The sequence below is a fragment of the Myotis nattereri genome, assembly GCF_964212035.1.
Source record: "Myotis nattereri genome assembly, chromosome: 3".
Lineage (NCBI taxonomy): Eukaryota > Metazoa > Chordata > Mammalia > Chiroptera > Vespertilionidae > Myotis > Myotis nattereri.
The window spans coordinates 29891062-29918683 of NC_138077.1; the positions used below are offsets into that span (position 1 = coordinate 29891062).

The 27622-nt window shown below is 40.8% G+C and overlaps 1 protein-coding gene across 1 annotated transcript in view; it reads left to right on the forward strand.

The window, feature by feature from the left end:
• The window catches only part of LOC308515321 (uncharacterized protein), a gene marked incomplete at its 5' end in the record, with an annotated part of 608185 nt that overhangs the window by 450873 nt on the left and 129690 nt on the right, over positions 1 to 27622 (forward strand). The window lies entirely within an intron of this gene.

Below are 27622 nucleotides of genomic sequence, written 5' to 3' on the forward strand. Positions count from 1 at the left end.
CCAAGTGTAGGTGGCATGCATAAGTGTGGGACCAAGTTATGGTTAACGTTTGAGTCAAAGATAAGGAGTTGGGTGGAAAAGGAGTTTGAACTCTGCCATTGAAAGTCTTGCAGAGAACATATCCTCAGTAGCCATAAAATAAATCAAGACCATTATGTTTCCTGGCCCTGCAGTCTTGGTGGTTTGGGTTGATTAAGACTATTGGGGTATGGAGCACTCCCAGGGAAATGCAGGTCTCCTCAAGGCTTGTAATGTCATCAAGAGGCTGAGCAAGCATAGTCCAAGCACTTTGTCTTCAAACACATTAATTATTCTAGGGATTCAAATTCTAGATCTAGGCAAATGCAATTTGAAAGTAATTTTGGTGCCCTAACTGGTTTGGCTCAATGGATAGAGTGTCTGCCTTCGGACTGAAAGGTCCCAGGTTCGATTCCGGTCAAGGGCATGTACCTTGATTGCGGGCACATCCCCAGTAGGGAGTGTGCAGGAGGCAGCTGGTTGATGTTTCGCTCTCATCAATGTTTCTAACTCTCTATCCCTCTCCCTTCCTCTCTGTAAAAAATCAATAAAATATATTTTAAAAAAGTAATTTTCGCTATGTCCATTGGTAACAATAACTACCATGGTCTATAAAATGTTATCTCTAGGCCTCACAACAATACTAAGAGAATAATATAATCCTCTTATTATTCTCATTTTAAAGATAATGAAACTTGGGTTTGCAGAGGTCAATATTACAGCTCTGGAATCACAGATTCGGGTTTATGGCCCTGTAGATTAATGCTCTGAAATCAGTAAGCACCATAGGGTATGCTTTACAGTTTTTGAAGGAAAAGAAGGAGACCGGTAGACAGAGTAGAACTGCCATTTGACCTTTGCTACACTTCTATTTTCAAGGCTATATGATATGATAATTTACAGCCCTATTTCATCCAAAATTTGAGAGCTTTGGAAGATTTGCTGTGTTTCCTCTCAGAAAATAAAAATTTGGCTCACTCTGTAGACACCCAACTGATTGGTCTGGTCAGTGGTGAGTTGGCCTTCTGTCTGGGCAGGAATACAAGTCAAACTCTTAAGCTTTCACAACAGAATTGTCAACCTTGTGTCCCCAGTGTCATGTGTCTAAATCTAATGGCTCTCACTTTAATTGACAATATAGAAATTCAGCACTACAGCCTCTGTAAGAAGGTTTGAATGGGAGCCAAGATTCATCCAAATCTCCCTTAAGACATCTGAAATGCAGAGTGCATAGCAGAGAGATCGTAAGCTTTGGCACCAAAAAGCTCAAAGTTAGCAGCTCAACTTTGCACCTACTGGCAGTGTGAACATGGGCATGTTGTTAAATGATAACAATAGCTAATATTTATGGAGTTCTTGTTATCTATAGGACACAGTGTTGAGCACTTTAAATTCAGTGTTTCATTTAAACCTCATAAAACCATGTGAGATGGGTCCTATTGATATCACTGTGTTAGCAATGTGAAAAATGAGACAGAAAGTTTCAGCAATTTGAGGAATGCCAGTCAGCACATAAGTGGTACATCCAGGATATATGCCTTTTGGGTGTAGCTGATCCATTGAACCCAACTGTATTCAAACAACAAACAAACAAACATATCTACATAAAAGTTAGGTGTTTGTCTTTAAAGAAGGAAAAGACACCATTTAAAATTTAAAGGGCTCCTATCACAGTGTTGTGTGGAAAGTGGATTAGGTATATATGGAATCAGGGAGAACTAGGGAAGATATGATTGTTTTAAGGCTGGACCTGTGAGAGATCCTGACAGACTATGATAACAGTCAGGAGGCTGAATACCAGGAAGCTGTAGTCTTTTATTACTATGTATATTCAGCCCTACAATTTTATTTTATAAAAACTCATATTATAATGCTATAGTGTAATAAAAACCCAGTGACCAAAATGGCAGAACGACCAGAACAACTAGAGACCAGAACGACCACGGCCCCTCACCCCAGCCGACTGTCATCTCCTCCCCTCAGTGAGCTGTTAGGGGTGATCAGGGAGGTAGGTAGAGTGGTTAAGGATGATCAGGCAGGCAGAGTGCTTAGGGGAAATCAGGCAGACAGGCAGAGTGCTTAGGGGCAATCAGGCAGGCAGAGGTGGTGAGGGGGATCAGTCAGACAGAGGTGGTTAGGGGCGATCAGGCAGGCAGGTGAGTGGATAGGGGAGATCAGGCAGGCAGAGGCAGTTAAGGACAATCAGGCAGACAGGCAGAGTGGTTAGGGGTGATTGGGCAGGCAGGCGAGCAGTTAGGGTCCAGCAGCCCAGATTGCTAGAAGGATGTCCAACTGCCGGTTTAGGCTCAATTTGCAGGATTGGGCCTAAACCGGCAGTTGGATATCCTCCTAGGGGTCCCAGGTTTCGAGAGGATGCAGGCAAGGTTGAGGGACTCCCCCCACCTCCATGCATGAATTTCATGTCCTGGGCCTCTATTAGATCATATAAATATCATAGTTGAATTTTTCACTATTTTAAAATTAGTTTTATCAAAGTCAATACAATCATTTGAATATGTATCCTAAGTGCTAGGGATTTGCATCATATTCTAAAATTGTGCTGTATTATTTAATAACAACTCAAGGATTTGTGATACAATAAAAAGAAAGGGGTTCCAAGACTTACTGTTATTTGGCATTGTTTAAAATTTTATTTAAAGGTTTTATATTGTGTGGTTTTGTATTTACTAGAAGCCTTTGTCATGCTGGTTCCTACCAAGTGAAATTCATAGATTATAAACCAATAACAAGAAGAGCACTCTTTTGCCCATTCTACTTTGCCATAATCTTTGTGCCCACACTCATTTACTTTTCTTTACAGTAAATAAAGTATGTGACTCAAACTTTTAATAATTGCAATGTAATGGCTTGATTGATTTTCTGCCTCTAACATTTTCTATATTGTATGTTGGTAAAAATATTCAAGATGTCACCATTTCTCCTGATTCTAGTGAAAAGATTGCAAACTTATATTTATACCAAGCCAATTAATTAGTTCTCTTTTGTCTGGGGAGAATGCCCTGTTTCCTACAACTCACATTTAAAAAAAAATCTTTAAGTTTGAAAACAGTCTAATGTCACCCTGGCTTTAGGTCCAAAAGAAAATGATTTAATAATCTTATTTCTCATTATAACTTTTATGAGGCCCTGTGGTGTAAGCACTACGCTATTTCATCTCTTAGTCTTTCCAGGAGACAAGAGACAGTTTTGCTAAGTATCATATCACATCCATATCAGAACAATGGATTAAAATCAGAAAGACAAATTGTGTATTAGACCTCTGTTGCCCCTCTCCGAATGTTGAAGCAGACTGTCCTGCTTTTTACGCAGTTGATCAAGTCCACGATACAAATTAAACTTGTGCGGAATTATCGAACTATAACATTTAAGATGAGGAAGAATGGGCTTTCTTCATTCCAGTGACTGACATGTGTGCTTACCCTTCTACTTGCAGAAAGTGCAGAATCTCAGATTCAGTAGGATACATACTGCATTAGAAGCAAAAATTATGAGATCAAGAATAATTGATATTCCATGTGACCCATTAAAACAGGTCTCATTTAATGCAATGCAGTTTAAAATCACATCTCTTTTAAGTAGGCTAACCTGAATGTAGGCACCCTTTTTTGCACTTTTACAGCAAAACCGAGCATTTCCATCAACCACCCCCATCAGAGGACCTTGAACCGAGAGCACATGTTTAATGATGCCTGGACTAGCTATTGATTAAACACTGACAATGTTCAGAGGAATTGAGAATCAAAAAGCCTCCCCCATGGCCAGCTCAGCCATGCTCACTTCTTTAATAGATGGCAAAGGAGGATTCTAAATGAGATCTGCTGCCCGCTCAGCCTCAGAACTCCACAGGCAGTGGGATTAATTTCTGCTCCGCAGTCCTTTGGAACTACCATGTCTAAAATGTCCAGAAATGAATACAGATGTCCCTCCTTTTTTTATTTCCTTGTTCCTTCTTTTTGAAGAAAATATATTTCTTATAGGAATAAAATGCCAGAATGATGATGCTTCAAATGTGAATTAATGAAAGCTCGCCGTTAATTCGCACATAAAGAATAAGATCAATCCTGGGGAGATCATTCAGGTTGAATAATTCCCCAAATCAAGCAAGCCAACAACAACAAAAAGGTTAAAAGGGAGTAAAGAAGACTAAATAAAAAGGAGAAAAGGAACTCGAAGCTAGGACTAATGTTCCCACTGCCATTGCTGGGTTGAGTTCATTACTATCCAGAGGCTAAGCTATTTTTAGGATATTCTTTTGTCTGAGTAGGAGACTGTGACTCAGAACTGTGAAGTAAGGCTGTTTCTGCACTTTAAAAAATGTGACTTTCAATGGTGGAACCACCCAGCTGATTTACCTTCAACAAACATTGATGGGACACCTAGAGGGTGTCAGGCGCATGGCTTGGTGCCTTCCCTTTTAAAGTTATTTAATCCTTCCAACAACCCTGTGAAATACTCATCATAATCTTTCGAAAGATGTGAAAACTGAAGCCCAGAGGAATTAAATAAATCTGCTGTTATCAAACAATAGTAAATAGGCGAGACTAAAGCCACCCTGCTAGAAACTGGCAGAGCGAGATTGAAGTACAGATATTTTGAATTATATTTTATGGAGCTAATTACCATATAATATCTTTTTTAGTTTAATAATACACAGTTAATGAAAGGTTCTGTGGAAAGCTTAGATTTTTTTTTATTGTTGTTTGTTCTGTCACTAATTTATGTTTATTTCCTAAGGATTACATCCTTAGGGTGAAAAAAATGTGGAAGTACAAAAAAAGTATAACCATAACCCCACCACTCAGAAACAACTGTCGTTAAGATTTGAGCTTATTTTCTTCCAGTCTTTTGTTTACATATTTTTTCACTTCATAATTGAAGCCATTCTACTTTTGATATATTTAGGCAATCTCTCTCTCTCTCTCTCTCTCTCTCTCTCTCTCTCTCTCTCTCTCATCTCAATATATATTAAGCTAAAACTATTTGCAAAACTTACTTTAATGGTGGCAAATACCTTTTGATATATGTTTATATAAACATATATACCATGACCCTTTTTCTCTTCTAAATAATGCTAATATTAATATTTATTTGCCTATATTATCTAGATTTTATTGTGTTCTAGACAAGATTTCAAGCAGGAGGATTAAAGTAAAAGAAATTAAAAGAATATATATCTATTGTCAAAATGTGATTTTAATACAATTTCTTGATCCAGTACCAGTATATGATAATTTGTCTTATTCTCACTGGCATCTAATTTTATTATTCTTTTCAGTCTTTACTAATTTGATAAGTGAAAACATGTATTTCAACTTTTAAATATGTAAATATGCATAACAATATTTTGTCATCCTTGTTGCAAATATGTAGTCATATTTTTTCTGAGTATAAAAGCAATATGTGTTTATAACAATTTAGAAGATATAAGTGAAAAAACATTAAAAAATCAACACCAGAGTTAACCAGTGTTGATATTTTGATTGTATTAGATGGATACTTGGGTAATGAGGACTGGACAAGTCCTTGGGCCAGAACTACAGACAAATCTAACGGAGATCAATGTACTTTTAGCACTTTTGCTATCTGTCTATCTATCCATTATCAATCAATCATCTATTTGGTTTAAGAACTTTGTCCATCCTTTCTCAGCAGGTGTGACTATTCCTCTATTCTTTGAATTGTAACAGGTGGAAAGCAGGGGGCTCCAGGGGAACGAGCAATCAAAGGGTCCAGTGCTCTGCTAGTATATTCCCTTACTTTAACAATGTCACACTTCACCGGGCCTGATGTTGGTGGTGCCTGACAGTGGGATTTTCCCCAGGGACCCAGAGCTGGTGCAGAAACAATTCTTTGTAGAGGGCCACTGCACACAGAGGTTTTCTAGCTGGGACATCCAAGCAACTGTTCCAACATAGAAACACTTCTGACCTAATACAATGAAGTACAATGAAATTCCAACAAGTGTCCTACAACTCTTTACAGAGAGCTAGAGAGTTGGGATGTGCCTTCAAAACAGCCCGGTCTTGAGACTGGGACTGAAACTTGATCCCCTTGTAACAAACTTCAGGCTGCCCTGGGAGGTGCATGACCTAAGATGAGGAAGTTCCCTTCAGCTGAAGGTAACTCCTGGAGTAGGCCTTGGCCATGGGCCATGTACTGCCAACACGGCCGGCAGTGAGGGATGAGTGTGGTTCTGAAGGGAAAAAAAAGTGAGTGTTTTTGCCTTGTACCACTCAGATCTACCTGCTTTACATAATAATTAGTGGGAACAGCTCCTCTGAGATTCTGGTTGTTTTCTTTTCCAGGAAAATTTGTAAGAGTACTAGTAATGTTAGTGAAATGACCTATAGTCCTTGCTATTGCAGCTGGTCTTAAGACCGAAGCCAATACTCAACATCTTTATTCTCATTGCAGTTCTAGATTCTGTCACCCTACTTCCATTACCAGCTGTTCTAAGTGGGGCTCTTTGAGAAACAGAATCTGACATGTGCATAGGATGTTTGTTGAAGGCTGCTACTGGGAACAACACATGTGAGAGGTGAGGGAAGCAGAACTGGGCAGATGGATGAGTTGAACTGAGATGCAGTTACATCTGGCCTCAGCTAATCCTTTGGAAACTTCAAAGTTAGAATAGCTTTTCAGATCTTTTCTTTAAATTTTTTAAAATATATTTTATTGATTTCAGAGAGTAAGGGAGAGGGAGAGATAGAAGCATCAATGATGAGAGAGAATCATTGATTGCTGCCTCCTGCATGTCCCCTATTGGGGATCAAACCCAGACGGTGTCCTGACCAGGAATCAAACAGTGATCTCCTGGCACCTTATTAAGTGATCCTTCTCACTTTCAATGATTTTATGGTTTCTTTATAATATGTTAAATATCTTAAATTCTTTTACATACCAGTTTTTGTCTATACAATATTCTTTTCATCAATCAACATTATTTATGTCAAAAAAAATTGCCTAAATTATTATAGTTTTATTTTTTATGTCTTACTACTCAGTTGAGCTAACCCACCAGAGTGAACAGGTTATTGATAAGGAGGAGATTATTGTCGTTATCTTAGATACTGAAATTTTAAAGCTGTTTTGCTTATATAGATAAATCTTTATTTCTTCACTTCTGATCATCAGTTTATGCATTTTGTCATTTGGCAAATTTTAAATGCAATTTGAAAGTGTCACACTTCTTCCCCTTTTCTTTTTTTTAAAGTCAGTTTTTATAAACAATACTTTAGCTTTGTACTTCTTTTTTCTCTTTTATTATTTTACTAGAGGCCTGGTGCATGACATTCGTGCACTCGGCAGGGAGGAGGGAGAATCCCCCATCCTGGCCTGTGCCCTCTCACAGTATGGGAGCCCTTGGGGGATGTCGGACTTACGGCTTAGGCCTGCTCCCCACAAGCCATCAGTTGGACATCCTTAGCACTGCTGCTGCGCTCGCCAGCCATTAGCCCAGGGCTTCTGGCTGAGCGGCACTCCCCCTGTGGGAGTGCACTGCCCACCAAGGGACAGCTCCTGCATTGAGCATCTGCCCCCTGGTGGTCAGTATGCATCATAGCGACTGATAGTTCCACCAGTCGATTTGCATATTAGCCTTTTAGTATATAGGATTTTATTTTTTTCATCACCATTCATCCCCTCTATGCCCTCTTCCACCTCCACCCCCTCACAATTCCCTCCATGCAATCACCACACGGTTGTCCATGTCCTTGAGTTATCTCTTTTTTTTCTTTTTTCTCAACCCTCTCCTCTTCAGCACCCCATCACACACATACACCAGAGCTATCTGCCTGCTCTCTATCTATAAGCCTGTCTCTATTTTGCTTAGTAGTTCAGTTAGTTCATTAAATTCCACATATGAGTGAAATCATATGGTACTTATCTGTAAATTTTCTGTATTTTATATTTTAGGCCTGAACACATTATACAGCACAAATAAATATTTATTGAGTATTGAAAGAAAAAGAGCAGTATTTCCTTTCTGTGTCAACTCCTTGGCTTTTGATTTTTTTTCATTGCACATCATGTCTGGAATACTTCACAATGTGATAGAAAAATATGAAAAGAAGTTAAACACAGTTGAAAATTTTGGAATTCGTAGAATTAAAAAGCTTAGATAGTCATTGCTTTTATTTACTTGTTTTTATTCAGTTACACATGTACTGAGTGAAGTACTGGCTACCTAATTTGCAGGAACAGATACAAAAAGGAGAAGGTGGGGCACCTTCTTCAAAAAGTATCAAGAATTTCAACATGGCAATGGCCAAGCATTTAGCCAAATGTGGGGCACTTTTGCAACTGTCAAAGTTGAGCACCCACAAAGCTGGCTCATGAATGAACACAGTCCTTACTTTGTGCTGGGCAGTGGTGTTACAATGAGGAGAAAACTGAGATGGTTACTGCCTTTGTGGAACACACAGATTCAATGTAGATGAAAGCAGAAGAGTGCCAATGTATCTCCTTGAGCAGTTCTCTACTATCGTCTGTACTTCAGAAGTGGTTTTAGAAATTGGATTATTTCACATTCATTCCCAATCTCCAACATATTTTTTCAACTTCATGTACTTGAGTAGTGATTTATCAGTATTTGTTGAATGATCATTGTGTGCAAGACCCCTACTATGAGCTAGGTGAAGAAAAAATAAAATTAGAAACTTATTTTATCATTAAAAAATAATTCCCAATAAAGCAGTATAAAGACCCTTTATAGAAGTTTTTTTCCCCCTCCATTTCTATAGTGGGCTGTATGTGCTATGAATTGTAGCAGCAGCTGGAATTTTCTTCTCATTACTCTGACTCCCTGAAAGGACATTGTCCTCCAAATGTGAGAAGCATTTATTAGAGAATAGTATAGAGAATAATTGTGTGGTTTGTCTTGAATATGGGACTGATATATACACGATCGTTTCCTTTGGGGGAGAGAGAACATATCAAAATATATTAGCCAAAGACCCTCAGGAGTAGGTAGGAAGTAGACAGAAATAGACTTCCTTTACCAATTGGTTCTTCAGCATGCTAGTTACGCCCAACAAAAGCAAAGGATTTTTTGACATCTGCTTTATTTTGTTTCTTGCCTCTTCCAGTATTCAAGCTGTCAGCTCTTGCCCTGCTAACATTGAGGGCTATGAGCTGGAGTGCATTCAGATCACTGATGAACACCGCAGGCCCCGGTGCCTTCCACGCCACCGGCTAAAATGAGAAGGCGACACGGTGAGAGGAAGTCACAGTGAGCACATATTACCTGCCACAAAGGAACAGCATGTTGAGAGCAATAAAACTTTTTCCAGCATCATGTACCATTTTGCAAGATTGTGTGTTTATAACAATCATTGTTGCCCCTGCAATCTACTTCACACATTGCTTTCCATAAACAGCTGTTGCCTTTTTTGTCTCTGAAATCATTTTCGGCTCTAGGTTCATAGTCACTCGCTTTAGGAAAGGGCAGCCAGCTATGGCAATATGATTCAGGGCGATGAGCTGTGACAGCATCAGGAATTTAAAGTGATGTTAAGTATCCCATTGAGTTTATAAGAAATCCCAAACAAGTGCTTACATGCACAAATGTAGCAGGATAGGTGAGGCCTTTTATTCTCCACGGTGCGTTTTGTTACTTTACATCAGGAGGAAATGGTCTGTCTAGTCAATAGAAAAGAATTGTATGTATTCATGGTAGTGTTTTTGAGAAAAAAATACATCTCTTTCTGTTTTTATTTATTGAATTAAAATTCTCTGAAAACCCTTGCCATGCTAACCTCAGATCATTCAGTAGGGCTGTCAAGGGAGGAGTGAGCCTTCCTCCTATAATTGTCATCTGTTCCCCCAAATGTACCCCCCAAATGTAAGCGGCTTCTTTAATACGGACAATACATTTTTCTCAGTCCTAAGTAAAATGTAAATACAGCAATCCTTCAAAATTTGATATTCTTATTAATCTTTAGCATACAGTCTAAATATTACAAGTGTGCTTGCTTCTCTGAAATGCAGCTCCAAGACTGCATTCTCTTCCAAACACAGTGCTTTTCCTGAGATCCTGGGGTGGAGAAATTCTGGGACCCCCACTGCTCATTTTCAAGATAGTTACAGCTTTCCCCCCCAAGTTAGGTCATTTGGGTGTTAGTTTGTTTTTTCCTAACTTCTCAGTGTTTTCTCCTCCTCTAGACGCCTAGTCAAAATATCTCCATCCTGGCAACAAAGCTCTCCTTACTAACTAACCTCCCCTGGGATTTTATTACTGTACTGCTGCTCTTGTGTCCCCACATCTCCAAGCCTTCTTGCTATCAAAGATATGAACTCCCTCCACACTTCCTTGATTAGGAATCTTTCTTAGGCCACTTAAAGTTATGCAAAAGAATGAAAGCTTTTCATGCAGCCTAGATTTACCTTCATGAGCAAAATATTAGAGAAAGCAATTGGGATTAAGTTTAACACTGAGAGGTGGTAGAGCAAAGCTAAGACCCTGTTATATACTGAAAACACACACACACACTCCTGCTATTTTAACACAGTTAACAAAGAACAGATCCTTTGCAACTAAAATTATGCAGGTTTTATCTGAACATCCTGTGCATGTTTGGAGTTGTGGATTATTCTGTGGCAGTCATTCAGTAGAGCCAGTAGAAAGAGACAGAGGCCATTTTGCTGAGCATCAGGGGAGGTGAGTGTGAATCTACTAGTGCAAGTTCATGGTCTTGTGATGGCTAGTTTATCACCTTTAACGTTCACAGTTTGCCAGCGATGAATAAATAACAACTGGCAATTTTGCAAAGAGTGGGGGAATATTAACCTATGAAGGTTTCTTGCTTTTAGAAGTATGTGGGTGAACTAAGACTTGACGTGTTATGTAGTGTACGTGAACTTCCAGAACTATGGTTTTGCTACACTTGGGATGAAATTGGGAACACGGAGTTGTTTTCCTCTGGTCCTGGTACACATAGAGGAAAATAGTCCCAAAGAAAAGCTACTTTCCAGCAACTATTGACATTAGCAATTATTCTGCTTAATTAAGTTTGGTGCTGACATAAGCAGATTCTCTGTGTACAGTCATCTAATTCTAATCCAGCAAAGGATGGACTTTTCTTCATTTGTTCAGCAAATACTTATGGATCCCCCTCGTTTTTGTGTGGCAGTAGGCATGACGGTGATTTTTCTGCCCCTATGAAGGTATTCATTATGAATTTACTTGACAGACTAGTCCAGCTATAAACTGAATGTTGGTGGCAGCACCTCTTTTCCTAGAAGTGGATCCTGGAATACTGAGTAAGGGAAGTGGGGCCATTTTACAAGCCCTGACTTAGACTCTTAGCATGGTTTCATTTATTTCAAGTTGATATTTGGGACTTTGCTGTTGCACATACTTTCCCATCAAAAGATAATGGGATTATTTAGATTGCATTCACCTCTGTTTCCAGTTATGAAGTCAGATGGTTGAAATTTTATTGACTTAATCACATTGATCTGTCCTATTGTTACCATTGTAATCAGCTAGTTATTAATATTAATAAGAAAAGGCAAGGAGAAGGCCAGACATAAGCATGGTCATCTGGGTAGCTTCACCAGGAAGCTGCAGTTTCACACTCCCCAGGATACTACCAGTCCATTCCCTGAAGATCACTTGGGGCATGGACTGGACAAAGGGGAAGATGGACACGTGCCCAGTGAGTTGGAGTGACATAGGGAAGGTACTTGCCTGTCAGTTTAACCTGAGAACACAGATAATTGGACAGAGGAGTGGAGCCACTGCATTCCTGAAGAAATTTGGGGATCCTGAGACAAAAGAGTTCTCTCTCTCTCTTGTTCCTCTGGCTTTGCTCATACTCACCCATGTTCCCTCCATAGCCATGTAGCTCTAGACGCCACATGGCCCATGGCCACGTAGACCTTACACACAATGGACTGCAGCTGGGCAAACAAGTTAACTTAGTGAGATGATCGACTGGACTGTTCAAATGTGAAACAGAAGCTCTGGGCAGTGGCTTTAATCCTACCTCTGCTGAAGGCAAAATGGGACTTTTTCCATGATGGGACAGAGGGATATAGGACCTTGGAAACTCAGGAGTTTAATTCCAAAGAATTAAAACTTTTTATGATACCTCATACTCCTGTGGGGCCTCCAGAAACTCTTTTTCCAGCAGCACCCCAGGAAGTCCACTTCCAGTGGCTATCTGGAAACATGGAGGACACCCTACCAATAACAGTATCTATATATATAAATGGCTAAGTGTCCGTCCTTCCCTCCAACCAGTACCTATGATACGCAATGACCACCAAGGGGCAGACTCTCCAACCGGTAGCTATGACACGCACTGACCACCAGGGGCAGACACTCAACGCAGGAGCTGCCGTGATGCACACTGGCCATTTAAAAATAAATGGCACCAGGGACCTGATGCTGACAAACCAACACTCGGCTTCCCCCAAGTGGGACACAGGCCCTACCACCATCCCAGAGTGATATTCTGCCAAATGTCAGCCAACACTGCCAAGACCCTGTGGCACAAAATGTGGCCCCCGGCACAGCCCAGCCCAGAAACAGTTGCTGTGGACGCCGGGTAATGACGTCACATAGCAATGCCCGGCTTTCTCTCCCTAGCAACTAGACTCCTTGGAGTTTCTTCTGCCCAGGAACCTGACTTGCTTTATAGCCAGGTGCAAACATTTTACAGTTTAACCAAATGTTTGTGAAATGTTTTCCCATGCCTCATTTCATTTGATCCTCACAAAAGAACTAGAGCTGGTAGAAAGAGACTCAGTAGAATCCTATTTTATTTTCATTAGCCAGAAAATAGAGATTTAGAAAGTTTAGATACTTTCTCCTAATTCATTTCCTTTCGATGTACACTAATCTATGCACTGGGCCACTAGTTTTTAATAGAAGTCCAAAATCATACAATTGTGTCAAAGGAGTTGACTTTAGGAAATGTTAATCTTCCTGTGGGATGATTCATGGTTCATCTTAATTTTTTCCAAAACCAACCACAAAAGTCTTGTGTCAGCTGTAATGACATTTGCAGTGCTCAACAATAGAGCTGTGAGTTTGCTGATAATGTGTCACTGTTCAAGGCAGTGGAGAGAAAGCAAAAATGCTGTGATTTTAAAAAATATGATGTCTTAGAGACCAGCAGCGATTTTACCAAACATTTTGGCATCATGAAATGGGTGCAAAAAAATGAAGGTTAAAGATATATAAGGAAAGCCAACACAAAAGGTCTGCAGCCACCATCTAGAATCAGAGTTAAAGAGTTGGAAGTAACAGTCCTACCAACTGGCCTGCAATCCACACACAAATACACTGGCTTCACAGGGCTGGGTATAAAGCTTGACTGCTCTACTAGCAAAGTAGTTCAACTTTTTGTGAAGTAGGCCTTTTATTTGCTCATTACTGGAGGTTTGGAATAAAAAGCAAGAAGGAAAGTAGTAGAGGGTTCCTCTGTTTTCTACATCTCAGATGTTTTCTGTATTATTCCTAATGTAATTCTTTGTTGTGCTTCAGTTTCTCCTTGTCATCTTGTCCTAAAATTCTCTCCCTTAACTGAAGAAAGAAACTGAAGAGATCTCTAGGCAGAAAGGAAGATGGGCTATAAGAGATAGGGACTGGGATCAGAAGGATAACACAGAGAAGAAAATGGGATTATCATGATTGACTTGCATTCTCCTAGGGCTGAGACTTGGGCACCAGAACATAATAGAAAGAAAGATAGCAATCACTGGTGTCTGCTACATGATCCTTTAGGACCCAGTTTATACTTTAATTTCCCCCAGGCACAAACATGCAAACCCAAAGACTTCTTCCATAAATACTCTTCCAATAACTTCTACACATGCATTCACTCATTCAAATATTATTTAGAGTACATATTTCTGACTTCCTTTCATGTTCCTACCATTTCTTTTCCTTTTCCTTTATTAAGTACATGATAAATATTTGTAGAAGATGAACTATAAAATACCAATGAGGGACTGGCCAGTGAGGCTCAGTGGTTGAGTGTCGACCTATGAATCAGGAGATCACTGTTTGATTCCTGGTCAGGGCACATGCCCAGGTTGTGGGCTCAATTCCCAGTGTGGGCATGCAGGAGGAGGATGATCAAAGATTCTCTTTCATCATTGATGTTTCTATCTCTCCCTCTTCCTTCCCCTCTGAAATCAATAAAAATATATTTTAAAAAATACCAGTGGGTAAAAAGAAAAATGAACTCTATCTTTAATCCCACAACGTCAACACCAGAAGTTATTGGTTTCACTTTTGTCATATTATAGGGTTCTTTGAAAAAATATATGTGCTCTTCTTGTTTTGTTTTGTGGCATTAATTCCCAGATCCTATTGGTTGTATAGTTTTGTAACCTAACTTTTTTTCTTACTTAATATGTTATGAACATATTTATGTGTCAATTAAGATAATTCCACTACATAATTTCCAACAGCTGCATAATATTTCATTGAATGAATATGCAAAATATGTCCTTATTCATTTTCTCATTATCAAATAACAAGGATTTTTATGCTTTTATTTTTTAAAACAATGCTGCAGTGAATGCTTTTCTGTTTTTATAAACACCCTCAACTATTTTCTTAAGCTAAATTCTTAAAGATACAATTATGGAGTAACTTATACAAAGTTATATATGTAGCCAAACTATAATCATGAAGCCACTTTTTATTCTACTGGGAATGTCAGTTCCATTTATTCTCAGCCTCACCAATTTGTTGGGTTCATAGGTATCTGATTATTTTTGTTTTCCCATTTTTTTTATACATGAAAAATTTGTTTATGTATTTTTTTGGTTATTTGCATTCATTTTATATTATATTAGTAGCCCGGTGCACGAAATTCGTGCACTGGGGTGGGGGGGTGGAAAGGGCCCCTCAGTCTGGCCTTCACCCTCTCCAATCTGAGACCCCCTCAGGGAATGTCCAACTACCTGTTTGTGCTCACACTTTTAACAGATAACAGCTCCATTGTTGTTTCTTTCTTATGCTTAAATCCATTGGAATTAGTAGGTATTCAAAGTGTGTATACATTTTGGGGGGACACCCTGTATATCTCTAGTCAGCAGTGAAAGAAACCAACAGCAGATTTGGAACCCCCAGACAGGGAACCTCTCTCACGCTCCACATGTCTCCGCACTTCACTTTCCACCTTCGTGGGCAGTAGGAGAATCAACGTTTCCTCTCATTAATTTGGAAAAGTACGTCCTGTCACCCGCTGCCTGGCAGGAGTGCGCTAGGCCCCAAGCAAGCGAGGCTCAGTCAGGGTAGCCTTCGCTCATGGGTGCTGGCACCCAAAGTGCACATTTCTCCTCTACAGTCGCCCCGACTATCCCACTGTTTCACTGAGAGGATGGAATTCCTCTCTGCCTGTGGGTTCTTGATCTTGAACGCTGACCAAAGGCACTTCAGCGAGGGCCACCCACGCCCACCAGGTATGTCTGTCTGCACCTGCTCCTGCCTCAGCACCTGCATTAACCCCCCAGAGGTGATCTCATAGCTGCACTGGCCTCCGTGGGAACAGGGTATCACCACTCCGCCCTCTCACTGTCACCTCACAGGTGCCCACCCTCAGCACCCAGAACACCCAGACACTCTCCAAAGGATGTGAGCGCATCAGAGGAGATGTGTGCACATCCTGTGGGGGTGTTAGGCATGCTGGGTTGATGGAAGTGCAGTGGAGAGGCGGGGGGAACTTGTGCAGACCTTGGTTTGCAACTGTTGCAGGCACGGGGGGGGGGGGGGGGTGACAGTGTGCTGGGGGATGTTCGCACGCCAGGGGGGGATGTGCACACTGGAGGCCTCTGGCTTTGCAGATCCACAAACTCCCATGGTGTGGCCAGGAGGACGTCAGTCTGGCCCGCCAAGGTGGCTGTCCCTGCGATCCTGCACCTTCTGGGCCAGGAGGCAGATTTTGTGCAGCCACTCCTGGGCGCTGATGGCCTGCAGGCGCTACTTCAGCTCAGCCTGCAGGCTCCACTTGGCGCATTCACAGCTGTCACCACTGCCATGTGGGGAGTACAGGCCACCCTCCGCCAGCCTGCCTCCCCTGTCCAGAGGCTCTCTGCGCTGCTCACCTGCCCAGAGTGACTGCGGCTGGGCTGAAGCCAGGCGTCCTGCCCTGCCCAACCTTGGCCAATCCCTGTGCGAGCTGCTGCACCGCACCACCGGGAAGGGTCATGGATCCGGGTCCCGGGACCGCAGACAGCCTCAAGCACTGCCCCCCCCCCGCCTGGCAGGGTCATAGATCTGGGTCCCAGGACCGCAGACAGCCTCAAGTGCTGTCCCCTGCCCAGCAGGTCACAGATCCATGTCTTGGTCCCATGGACAGCCTCAAGCACTGGCCCCGCCCACCAGGTCACGGATCTGGGTCCCGGGACCGCGGACAGCCTTGCCTGCTGCCGCCCCGCCTTCAGTATGCAAATTAGCCGCCATCTTGTTGCTTCATGGTGGGGGTCCCCAATGGGGTGCCTGGCCAGCCTGAATGAGGGGATGATGGCTGTTTGCAGCTGGTCACACCCCCTTCAGGGTGGGGGTCCACACTGGGGTGCTTGGCCAGTCTCGGTGAGGGGCTGAGGACCGTTTTCAGGCTGGCGGGTGACTGAAGCTCCCAACTTCTCCTTTTTTTCTTTTTTTTTTTATTCTGGAATTTATTTACCTTCTATGGCTGTCACTGGAACTGAGAGCCAGCTTTAGTTCTGAGGCTCAGCTCCAGCTCTGGGACTTCGACTGCTGAAAGCAGGGATCTGGGTTTGTTCTATAATTGAAACACTGTTGTGATCCTGCTGGCTGAAGCCCAGCTGGCTGAAAACAGGTTTCTGGGGTTGGTTTAGGTTCTATATTTGCAATATTGTTTCTTAGACGGCAGCTCAGAGGCCGGCAGCGGCAGGCGGGGAGCGGCAGGCTGGGAAACTTGGCTTCCTCCTTCACTGGAGCAAGCAAGCCTCCTGTTCACTTCAGCTGCCTGGCTGCCAGCCGCCATCTTGGTTGGCAGTTAATTTTCATATCACCCTAATTAGCCAATGGGAAGTGTGTTGGAGGTATGGTTAATTACCATGTTTGTCTGTTATTAGATAGGATTGTCTCAGTGTCATTTGCCATTTTTCTATGGGAATATGCCCTTTTGATACATATCCTATATAATAAAGAGGTAATATGCAAATTGACCATCATACCCTCACACAAGATGTCCACCACTATGTGGTCAAAGATGGCTGCCCCCATGTGATCACAAGATGGCCACCAAAAGATGACTGGCAGAGGAGGTCAGTTGTGGGTAACCAGGCCTGCAGGGGAGGGCAGTTGAGGGGAACCAGGCCTGCAGAGGAGGGCATTTGGGGGGCAATCAGGCCAGCAGGGGAACAGTTAGGCATCTATCAGGCTGGCAGGGGAGTGGTTAGGGGCGATCAGGCTGGCAGGCAGAAGCGGTTATTGGCAATCAGGCAGGCAAGCAGGCAATTGGTGGGAGCCAGCAGTCCCGGATTGTGAGAGGGTTGTCTGACTGCCGGTTTAGGTCCGATCTAAACTGGCAGTCGGACACCCCCGAGGGGTCCTAGATTGGTGAGGGTGTAGGCTGAGCTGAGGGACACCCCGCCAGTGCATGAATTTCATGCACCAGGCCTCTAGGCTATATATATAAAAGCCTAAGCAACTATTACAAATAGATGACCAGATGACCAACCGGTAGCTATGATGCGTACTGACCACCAGGGGGCAGACACTCAATGCAGGAGCTGCCCTCTGGTGTTCAGTGCACTCCCACAGCCAACCTCCCATGGCCAGCCAAACTCCCATGTCCTTCCCCCGGCCAGCTGCCCCCATTGGCCCCAATCAGGATTGGGCAAGATGGCCCCGATCGACCCCAATCACCAGCCAGGCCATGAGAACCTACCCATGCATTAATTCGGGCACTGGGCCTCTAGTAATTATATAGTGGATGTTAATGAACCCCTTAAAAGTTAACATAGGTTCCAATATTTTTCTAATTTATTATTTGATTATTTTACATAGTTCATGAAAGTTTTTCTTGCCATTTTGTAGTATTTTCTTTTGTGTTACATATTTTCCCTTCATGTTTTTCCTCCAAATAGAATTTTATGCTGAAATATTTCATATTGACCTAAATATGAAGTTTAAATTGTGAACGCATTAATAATAAATTTCAAATATGTGAAACCTACTACTGAATGATAAAAGTATAGTTTTCTCTTAATGTTTAGCATTCCATTTTATGGATTCCTATGAACTGTTTATACTCACAGCACTTCTGACACCAAATCCCTGGATTTTCTACACCAAGGAATTCTCTAATTCTCTGCAGACACCAACTGGGTGTGCCACAAATCCATTCAATTCTGACATTAACTACCTGGAGTTAGCACAGAACCCACAGATTTAGGTACTCAGTCTCATAAGACTGCCCTAATTCAGATGCCAATCAAAAGTCTAGGCCTCCTATACTTCTGACCAGCTGGCTATATACTGAGGGTTCCTATAATCCCCTCTTCCGTTTCAATAATTCTACTAGATTGGCTCACACAATTGAGGAAGGCACTTTGCTTATTATTAGCAGTTTATTTTACAGAGTACAACTCAGGAACAGCCAAATGGAAGAGATGCATAGAACAAGGTATTACAAGCAGGGAGCATAGAGTTTCCATGCCTTTTCTAAGTGTGCCACCCTCCAAGCAGCCTAATGTGTTCACAACCAAATCTATCCCAACCCCATTGTTTGTGTGTTTTTATGGAGGTTCCATTACATAGGCATGATTTTTTAAATCCTTGGTCATTGCTGTATAGCTCAATCTTCAGCCCTTCTCCCTCAACCAGTTCCTGGGTTTGAGGGAGTAGGTTGGGAGGGGACCAAAATATGTAACCCTCTAATCATGTGGTTGGTTCCCCTCGCAACCAATCCTATCCTGAAGCTAATTAAGAACCTACCAAGGATCATCTCATTAATAGGAGCTTCTTATGAATCACAAAAGATGCCTCTCTCATTCCTATCACTCAGGAGATTCTAGGGATTTTAGGAGTTCTTGGGACTAGGAGCCAGAGAATGAAGACCAAATATATACTTTTATTATATCACAATATCACAATTGCCATAGTTTATTTGACAAGTCCCTGATAAATAGAAACTTCAGTTAACTTCCTGGTTTATAATCTTTGGACATTTAATAATATCTTATTATTTCCTTAGAATAAATTTCTAAATGTAGAATAACTGAATGTAAAATATTTTTTAGACTTTTGAAGCATTTAACTAATCTGTCTTAAAGCAAGGGAACCAGTTTACATTTCCAGCAGTGTATAAGAGGGCTAGTTCTTTCAAATCTACCAACACAGGAGATTGTCATTCTTGTTTATCTTGCATGTGTATAGACAAAAATAATTTTATTAAATTGTAATTTGTAAATGTAAAAGGTTTTATAAGGTGAGTAGAGGAATTGAATTTTAGGAAGCTTTGGAAGTCAGGTTGAGTTTAGACTTTATGTAGAAAAAGATAAGGAAATCTGTATCTGTCCTTAGCTTAGAAGTGATATAATAAAGTGTTGTTTTAGGCAAATCACCTTGATTAATGATTAATCTGTTACAATGATTCAGGTATGATTAAATAAAGTTCAGCAAAGACATACAGAAAGAGTTATAACTGAGTTGATGATGTGATGAGAGATAAAAGAAATAAAGAGAAGAACATTTCAGGCTTTTCTATTGGGAGTTAGGAATGATAGTAATATCATTATAATGACAGGGAAGTTGAAAGGAGAAGGAATTAGACTCCTGAATTTAAGATGATGAAGGAATAGGGAGGTAGAGGGAATATTCACGTGGAGGGCCCATTGCAAGTTAAATAGGGAAGAGGCAAGCAGGGCAGAAGAGAGGGTGCAGAATTATCTCCACGATGTGCCTGAGAGAACATCAATAAATATCATTCTTATACTTTTAGAATTGCAAACAAAGGTATAAGAGAAATGGGCTAATGGGTTGAATTTTTCAAAAATGCATTGCAATTTACTGAGTGGTTGGAGAGTGGAAAAAACGGTTGAGCAACCTTGATTGAGGCCTAGAATCACAGAAAGAATTTTAGAAATTTTCTACTTTAATAGTTTACAAATTAAATGCTTATAGGCGGTTTAAGATTTTGAAGAAGGTCACGCGAAGACACTGTGTGTGTGTGCACTTGTGTGTGTGTGCACTTGTATGTATGTGCATGTGTGAGAGGAGGGGAGAATATGGGTGTGGAACTGCTCCAGGTTTTTTATTTACTATATAACCAGAGAAGCTACTTATAACCACTTAGTATATTAGGCTTTTCTGTAAGATTTTATTTAAAAAGGGTTATAGTGGCCTTGAAAGATTTGAAAACTAGCAAATTAAAAATGGGTAAAAAATTGAGTCTTGAAGAGACTAACTGACTTTTTAAAATTCATCAATTTATTCATTTATCCAGTGACATTTTAGTGAGTGCCTGCTTTGGGCCACAGACTGAGATAGGGACTGGAAGTACAGAGCAAATAAGAGCAAACAGTCAAAGGGAAGATCATAACCGCCATGCAGATGGGTGTATAAATGCAAAATAAGATGTCAGCCACAGGTCTTAGGTTAGACATCCTTCCAGTATTGTGTCCCACTGCCTTTCACCATGGGAATGGACTTGCCCAGACCCTGAAATGACATCTAAAACTGAATAAGAAATAAAAATAACCCCAAAGACAGCATTACAAATTTTAAGAATTTAATCAGGGCCTTACATATTAAATCAAAGAAAATGACTATTTCCAGATCATTAAAAATAATTATTCCCTACTTCAGGGGTAGTGATCTTAATTTTGAAATTGGACCTTTCCTGTTTTTAGCAGACATTGACTTTTTGGTTCTACCATCATCAACTTCAAATTTGTTTACTTTATATTGAATACACCGAGTCTCTCTCCACACCTCTCCTCTCCCTGTGGTCTTTTTGGTGTCATAGCATCTCTTGCCTCAGGAACTATTGACATACTGATAGCAGCAATGTCTACTGAGGTCCTTTTAACTTTGTCTTGGATCAATGTGTGCATGCAATTTATTTTAACTTTATGGCTTTACACTTTCTATTATAAAAGCAATGCATCATCATTGAAGGAAATTTGGCACAAATGAACAATAAAATAACACAAAAGAAAAATAATAGAAACTACCCATATCACCATTTAGAAGTAACATTTTTTAATATATTGGTATATACCAAGTCTTCTATTTACATAAATAAATATTCTGCTCTGGGATAGAATATACTCTATCTTCTATTTTATAATTTGTTTATTAAAACATTTTATAATTCTTTAATACCATAATCTAATTTTCTACTATATTTTTAATGAGTGCACTATAATAATAGCTCATATTTATTTAGAATTACCTTTGTGTCAGTCACCACTGAAAAGTAAATTTATATGCATTATCTCATTTAAATTCACAGTAATTGTATAAAGTAGGCATTATTACCATCCCCATCTTAGAAAAGAGAAGGTGAAACACAGTAGAGGTTGGATAATTGACCCAAGATTTCATAGCATGGAAGTGGCAGAGTTTAACAAGAGTTAAACTCAGGTACTAAAACTCTGAAAGCAAACATTTTTCATGCTGACTCTATAGTGCATAATATGCCATTGTTTTTATAATTACACTATTCCAATTTCCTGATGGCAGATATTTAGATTTACAAATTTTAATTTATTTTAAATAAAATTAAAAAAAATTCTATAGATAAATCTTTGCCTCCCTTGGATGATAATTTATTTAAGATAAACTCTGTTTAAATTTTTTAGGATCCAAGGATAAGTTGCACAATTTATGACATCTAATTTTTATGGAAACATAAATCTTCAGGCAGCCCAGCCTAACAGACAGACTGAAAAGTGGAAGAAATAGAACATTAAATTCAAATCCTTTCTTGATTTCTCAAAAATCGCATCACCACTATGTATCTTGTGGGAAGCAAGCTAATAATCCTGTTCTGCCCTTAGAGGTATGAAATAATTTAGGAGACTAAAAGGTCATTCATCTGAATTCAAATTTGACAAAATCTTTAAGACGCAGGTGCCCTGCATATATAATGGGCTCTGTCAGTAAGGCTGTGAGGACTGATTAGTCCAGATCTGAAAAATGTCCCTTGCTTCTTATTTTTTTGTGATATTTGACCTAAGGAGATGTTCCCCTGAATCCTTTGATAATTACAGAGATCATCTGAAGCTAAGTAAATGACACATTGCAGGATTAAGGTCAAATGGTCTTCACTGACCTATTGTGCCTTTTGCAAATACATCAGGACATTATATTTACTATTGCATCAGTAGGATTTCCAACTGTGCCTGTTTTCAACATTGGTATGTCTTAAAAATGCCTTTTAAAGTGGAAATAATTGACGGCAGAGAGTAAGCTGCAATGGCACTTTGGAAATATTTCAACTTTTTATACTTTAACATTTTCCAAACCAAAAATTAAAAGACCTAGCAAATGTATATATACTAGTGGCCCAGTGCACTAAATTTGTGCACATTAAAAGGGAATTAATTAGAGGAAATATTTTAATATTGCTATTTGCCCTTTCTCTATAATAGAAGTCTCAGAGATGAAAGAAAATTATTAAAATGTATATGAAAATCTCCCTCTTGTCAGAGTCTGGGGTGCACTGTGGAACCCAGAGTCAAGTCCCAACCCACCTGCGTGGGCCCCGAAATCGTGTGAGACCCAGACTGGGCTGGCCCCACCCCGTCAAGCCCCACAGGATGGGGGGCACAGCCTCAGGTCCCTCGGCCCAGCACCAGGCAGGGGGCGCAGCCTCAGGTCCTGCGTCAAGCCCCGCCGGGTGAGGGATACAGCCTCAGCCGCAACCTCAGGTCCCCTGGCCCTGGTGCCAGGGCGGGGAGTGCAGCTTCAAGTCCCCCGGCCCATCCTTAGGTCCCCCAGCCTGACCTTGGGTCCCCCGGCTCTGGTGTGAGAGCATGAGGGCACGAGGATGTGATGGCGCAATGACCATTTGCATATTAGCTCTTTATTATATAGGACAATTTCCTTGAAGAGTTTAGCATCCCACTGCTACCATTGTTCTCAACCTCCTGCCTTCCTATGTTTATGCATCATAATTATGGATTGGGTTCAACATTCTCTAGTTTTGTTTCCATCGGTCACCTTGTGTTATTAGACAAGCAGTACAACCTAATGGTCTACAGCAAGCATTTCAAACTCGTGGCCAGCAGGTTGCATGCATCATTTATACGAGTTTGACATGCTTGGTCTACAGGACTGTGGGGTCAGATAGATCTGGGTTGGAGTCTCAGCTCCCTCACTCACTGGGATGATAAGCATTTATCTAAATCTTTAGTATTTCCTCATCTCTTGTTTGGGAATAGTACTCATACATCTATACTAATAAAAGGGTAATATGCTAATTGGACCAGACATCTTCTGGACATCCTTCCAGATGTCCTTCTGAACAAAGCCATCATGGCAGGGGCTGAGGCAGAGGCAGTTAGGGGCAATCAGGTCGGCAGAGGAGAGCAGTTAGGGGTGACCAGGCCAGCAGGGGTGAGAAGTTAGGGGCGACCAGGCCAGCAAGGGAGGGCAGTTAGGGGTGACCAGGCCGGCAGGGGGCGGCAGTTAGGAGTGATCAGGGAGACAGGCAGGTGAGTGGTTAGGAGCCAGCAATCACAGATTGTGAGAGGGATGTCCGACTGCCTGTTTAGGCCTGATCCTGCAGGGGTCCTGGAATGGAGAGGGTGCAGGTCGGGCTGAGGGGACACCCCCCTCCATGCACAAATTTTGTGCACTGGGCCTCTAGTATATCATAAGGTTGTGAATGAAGAGTAAATAGGATAATGCATGTAAAGAGCTTAGTAAGTTGCTGGACTCACAATAAATGGCTAGAAAGCTAAAGCAGAAAGAGTACTTGTCAGCTGCAGGGTCACAAAACTTTCTTGACAGAGTCAGGACTGGAATTCAGTCTTACTGATGACACCAAATCCTATGCTCAAACCATAAACACCCCACCTGGTCAACCTTCCAAAGGCCTCACCTTGCAGGCTCTCATTGCTTGCTTACTGAGATTTACGAATCAATTCCTGTACATGCTCAAACTTTTCCTTCATCCCATTTTTCCCCAGGAAGAAAAGCCCCATTTCCTTTTTAGCTTTTCTGTCCCTTTTATTCATTATTATTGGCTAAATTTAATTCTATCTCTTTGTCAATTATTTTCTGAAGCCCTCATCAGCTGGGTATATTGCCCTTTATAAGATACTAGAGGCCCAGTACACAAAAATTGTGCACTGGAGCAGGGGATCCCTCAGCCTGGACTGCACCCTCTTGCAGTTCGGGACCCCTCAGGGGATGTCCGCCTGCTGGCTTAGGCCCTCTCACAGTCCGGGACCCCTCTCCCCTTACCACCTGCCTGCCAGGCTCCTTAGTGCTGCAGTGAGCCCGGCTTCTGGCTGAGTGGCACTCCCCTGAGGGAGCACACTGACCACCAGGGGGCAGCTTCTGCATTGAACATCTGCCCCCTGGTGGTCAGTGCATGTCATAGCAACCAGTTGTTCTGCAGTTTGGTCAATTTGCATATTAGGGTTTTATTATATAGGATATTTGTTAGCAGCCCATCTCTAAAACTATCATGAGAGAGCACCCAGGGTCTCTCCCTCCAATATAGTGTAAGAGTTAGAAACAGGTTCTGAATTCAGCCACATGGGTTTAAAGCCCTCTTTTTCCACAAATCCCCTCTGTCACTTTTTACCTTAGAGACTTTGAATGTGTTTTCTGCTTCAGTTTCTTTATCTATAAAATGGAGATTAAATTGTACCTACTTCACTGAGTTGTTGTGAAGATTAAATTAATGAATATATGTAAAGCCCTTTCTTAAAACAGTGTGTAGAACATATTAAGCCCTATAGAAACATTATCTGTAATTTTAATAAGTATCTATAATTATTATAATAATCACTATTATTTAAGATTTCCAAATGTAGCTCAGAGCTATTATCTCTTCCAAATTCATCTCCTTGCTCCCTGCTACCATCCAGTAAATACTTGCCCTCAACTTACTTGAATGATGTATTGAATATGTGAGAAGTACCTATAACTATGCTTAGCACAAGGGAAACACTCATAAATTCTAGCCCTTTTTGGTGACTCTCCACCCCTCAGCAGTTTGCTCTTGACTTTCTTTTCGAAAGTTTCTTCCTTCAGATTTTGAGGACTTAATCTTTCCTAGCCCCGGTTCTTTTCCTAGTACTTGATCTTGTCCTTCTACTCTTTTCCCATATGTACTTACTTGTTCATTTCCCCACACAGTGTAAACTCCTTGAGGGCAATGGGAATACTTTATTTATCTTTTTCTCCTAGTACCTTATACATGGTAAGAATTTAGTGAATCTTTGCTGACTTTAGTATTTGTCTTGAATCTCTTAACTCCCTACATAAGAATTCTTTATTTCCCCAACTCCATTCAGGTTTAAGTATACACTCTGGATTTTCATACCTCTCATAGTTGTTTTACTTCAAATATCTTGAATCCTAAAATCTCTTTTTCTGATACTAGCTTATTTCAATTTCTCTCTTTATTATATTTATACTAATAATGCCGGACACTTATTGAGTCCCTATAATATTCTGGTACAGTGTTAGTTTCCTTGCATAGGTTGCTTCACTTAACATTCATAACAATCCCATAATTAGTATTATGCTTGTTTTACAGATAAGGGACTTAAGGCTTCAATAAGTCAAGTGATTGTCTCAAGGTCACTGAGCTAGTGGCTTGGGCAGAGTCCGGCTCCGCATTGATGTCCCTCTGATCTTTTCTCTGTGGCATTTTGAAAGTTTAGCATGTTAAATGTCAACATGAGTATTCTAGACAATAATTATTATAGCAATTCTGAGGCATAGGAAATTGTAAATTATATATTTAACTTTTAAAAGAATGTTTAGCTCCTGTCCATTGATTTCCCCATTGCATCTATTAATGCTTCACAAAGCCGTCTCCAAGTACCTCTGAGAATGTGGCATTTGACTACCAGACCTCTTGTCAGAGCTAACTGCAATTGTGTTAGAAATTGGCTCTCCAGCTGGGCTGGGCTGCAGTTAGGAAACATGATTGTAGATGGTGAACTGCCACTGCTGGGATGTGAACCAGACATGAATGTTAAGCAATAGTATCCACAATTTGCAACCCAGGAACTGCCAAATTGACAGCTAGACTAAACTATAGCAGCATAGGAAGATGTGGCTGGTTTCTTCATGGAGTCAATAAAAAGTCTTATATTGTACTTTGATGAATACAATCCTACTGTCTCATAAACTGAGATGCTGTCGATTATGAATCTTAGTTAGATTCTTAGCGAGCATTTCATGTCTGAGCGCCCTTGTAAGCCTCATAATGACCCTAACTCTGGTTAGTTTGGATTAGTCTTTAAAGGGACCATGTAGTTCATTAAGCGTGTAGAAGCTCCAAAGGCAGCCACGCTTCTCTCCAGGCACTAAATAGATTTCTTGCATTTTATCTAGGACCAGATGAAAGGGATCCATAATGCTGAGCTAGAAATAAGACTTGAGTCACTGAGGGACTTGAACAGATATAGTGAATGTATGAAATGAATAATATTAGCTATGAGCAAAACTTAAAAGGAAAATCTAAAGGTTTGGGGGATTTTCTGTCTCTTTTTAAAGAGCATGTACCAAATATTGTTTTATCTCATTTTTGCTTTGAGGATTTATTTATTTCAGGCTCGAAATAGCAATTTGGTATTTTATCCAGAGAGACAATTCACTGACCTTCCTCACCATCCTTTCACTTATTGAGTTGTCATTTATTTCCTTCATGCAAGCAAGGGACATTTTCACATTCCTAATCTGTGGCAGGCACTGGGTTTGGAAATGAATTCTTGGATACGAAAGTCAGAGGTCCCTGCCCTTAAGAAGCTCTGTCCAGGTCTGGAAAGGGAGACAAGTGCACGAGTGTAGCGGCACAGTAGTAAAGGTGTACATAAATATTAGGGGAACCCACGTGAATAGCACGTAAGCCAGCCTAAAGGTGTGGAGAGGGCTTTTAAAAGGCAATAACACCTAACTTTTGAAAGAAGAGTAGGAATTGATCCAGAGAAGAGAAGTGCCAAGGGCCCAGACATACTCTACATTGTATAATTACTGCGAAAATGGAGACCCCATTATATTTCAATATCAACGATTACAGAACCTATCAGAATTTTAGAGTGCATATTTTTATTACCATATGTTCAAGTAATTTTTCTCGGCAAAATATTTCTTGGGCCAGAAGACGTTTCCTGATAAAATGTCATTGTATTTTCATGTATAAAGATGTGCATTGTTTAGCCACATGGGTACTTTGTTAAACAAACCTTAGGAGTAGAATCATTGGCTTTGAATCATGTTTGAAAGTCAAGAAGTTAGAATCTAAAGAGAGATGAGATCAGGGACTCTAGCTAGTAAGTGCCTTTAACAAATGCTCTTGGGCCTATAGGGATGTGCATAGAGGTTACCAATATACTATATTTCTGAGAAAGTGATTTCTCCCCATGACATCTTAACCCTGTCTTTAACTGCCAGAAT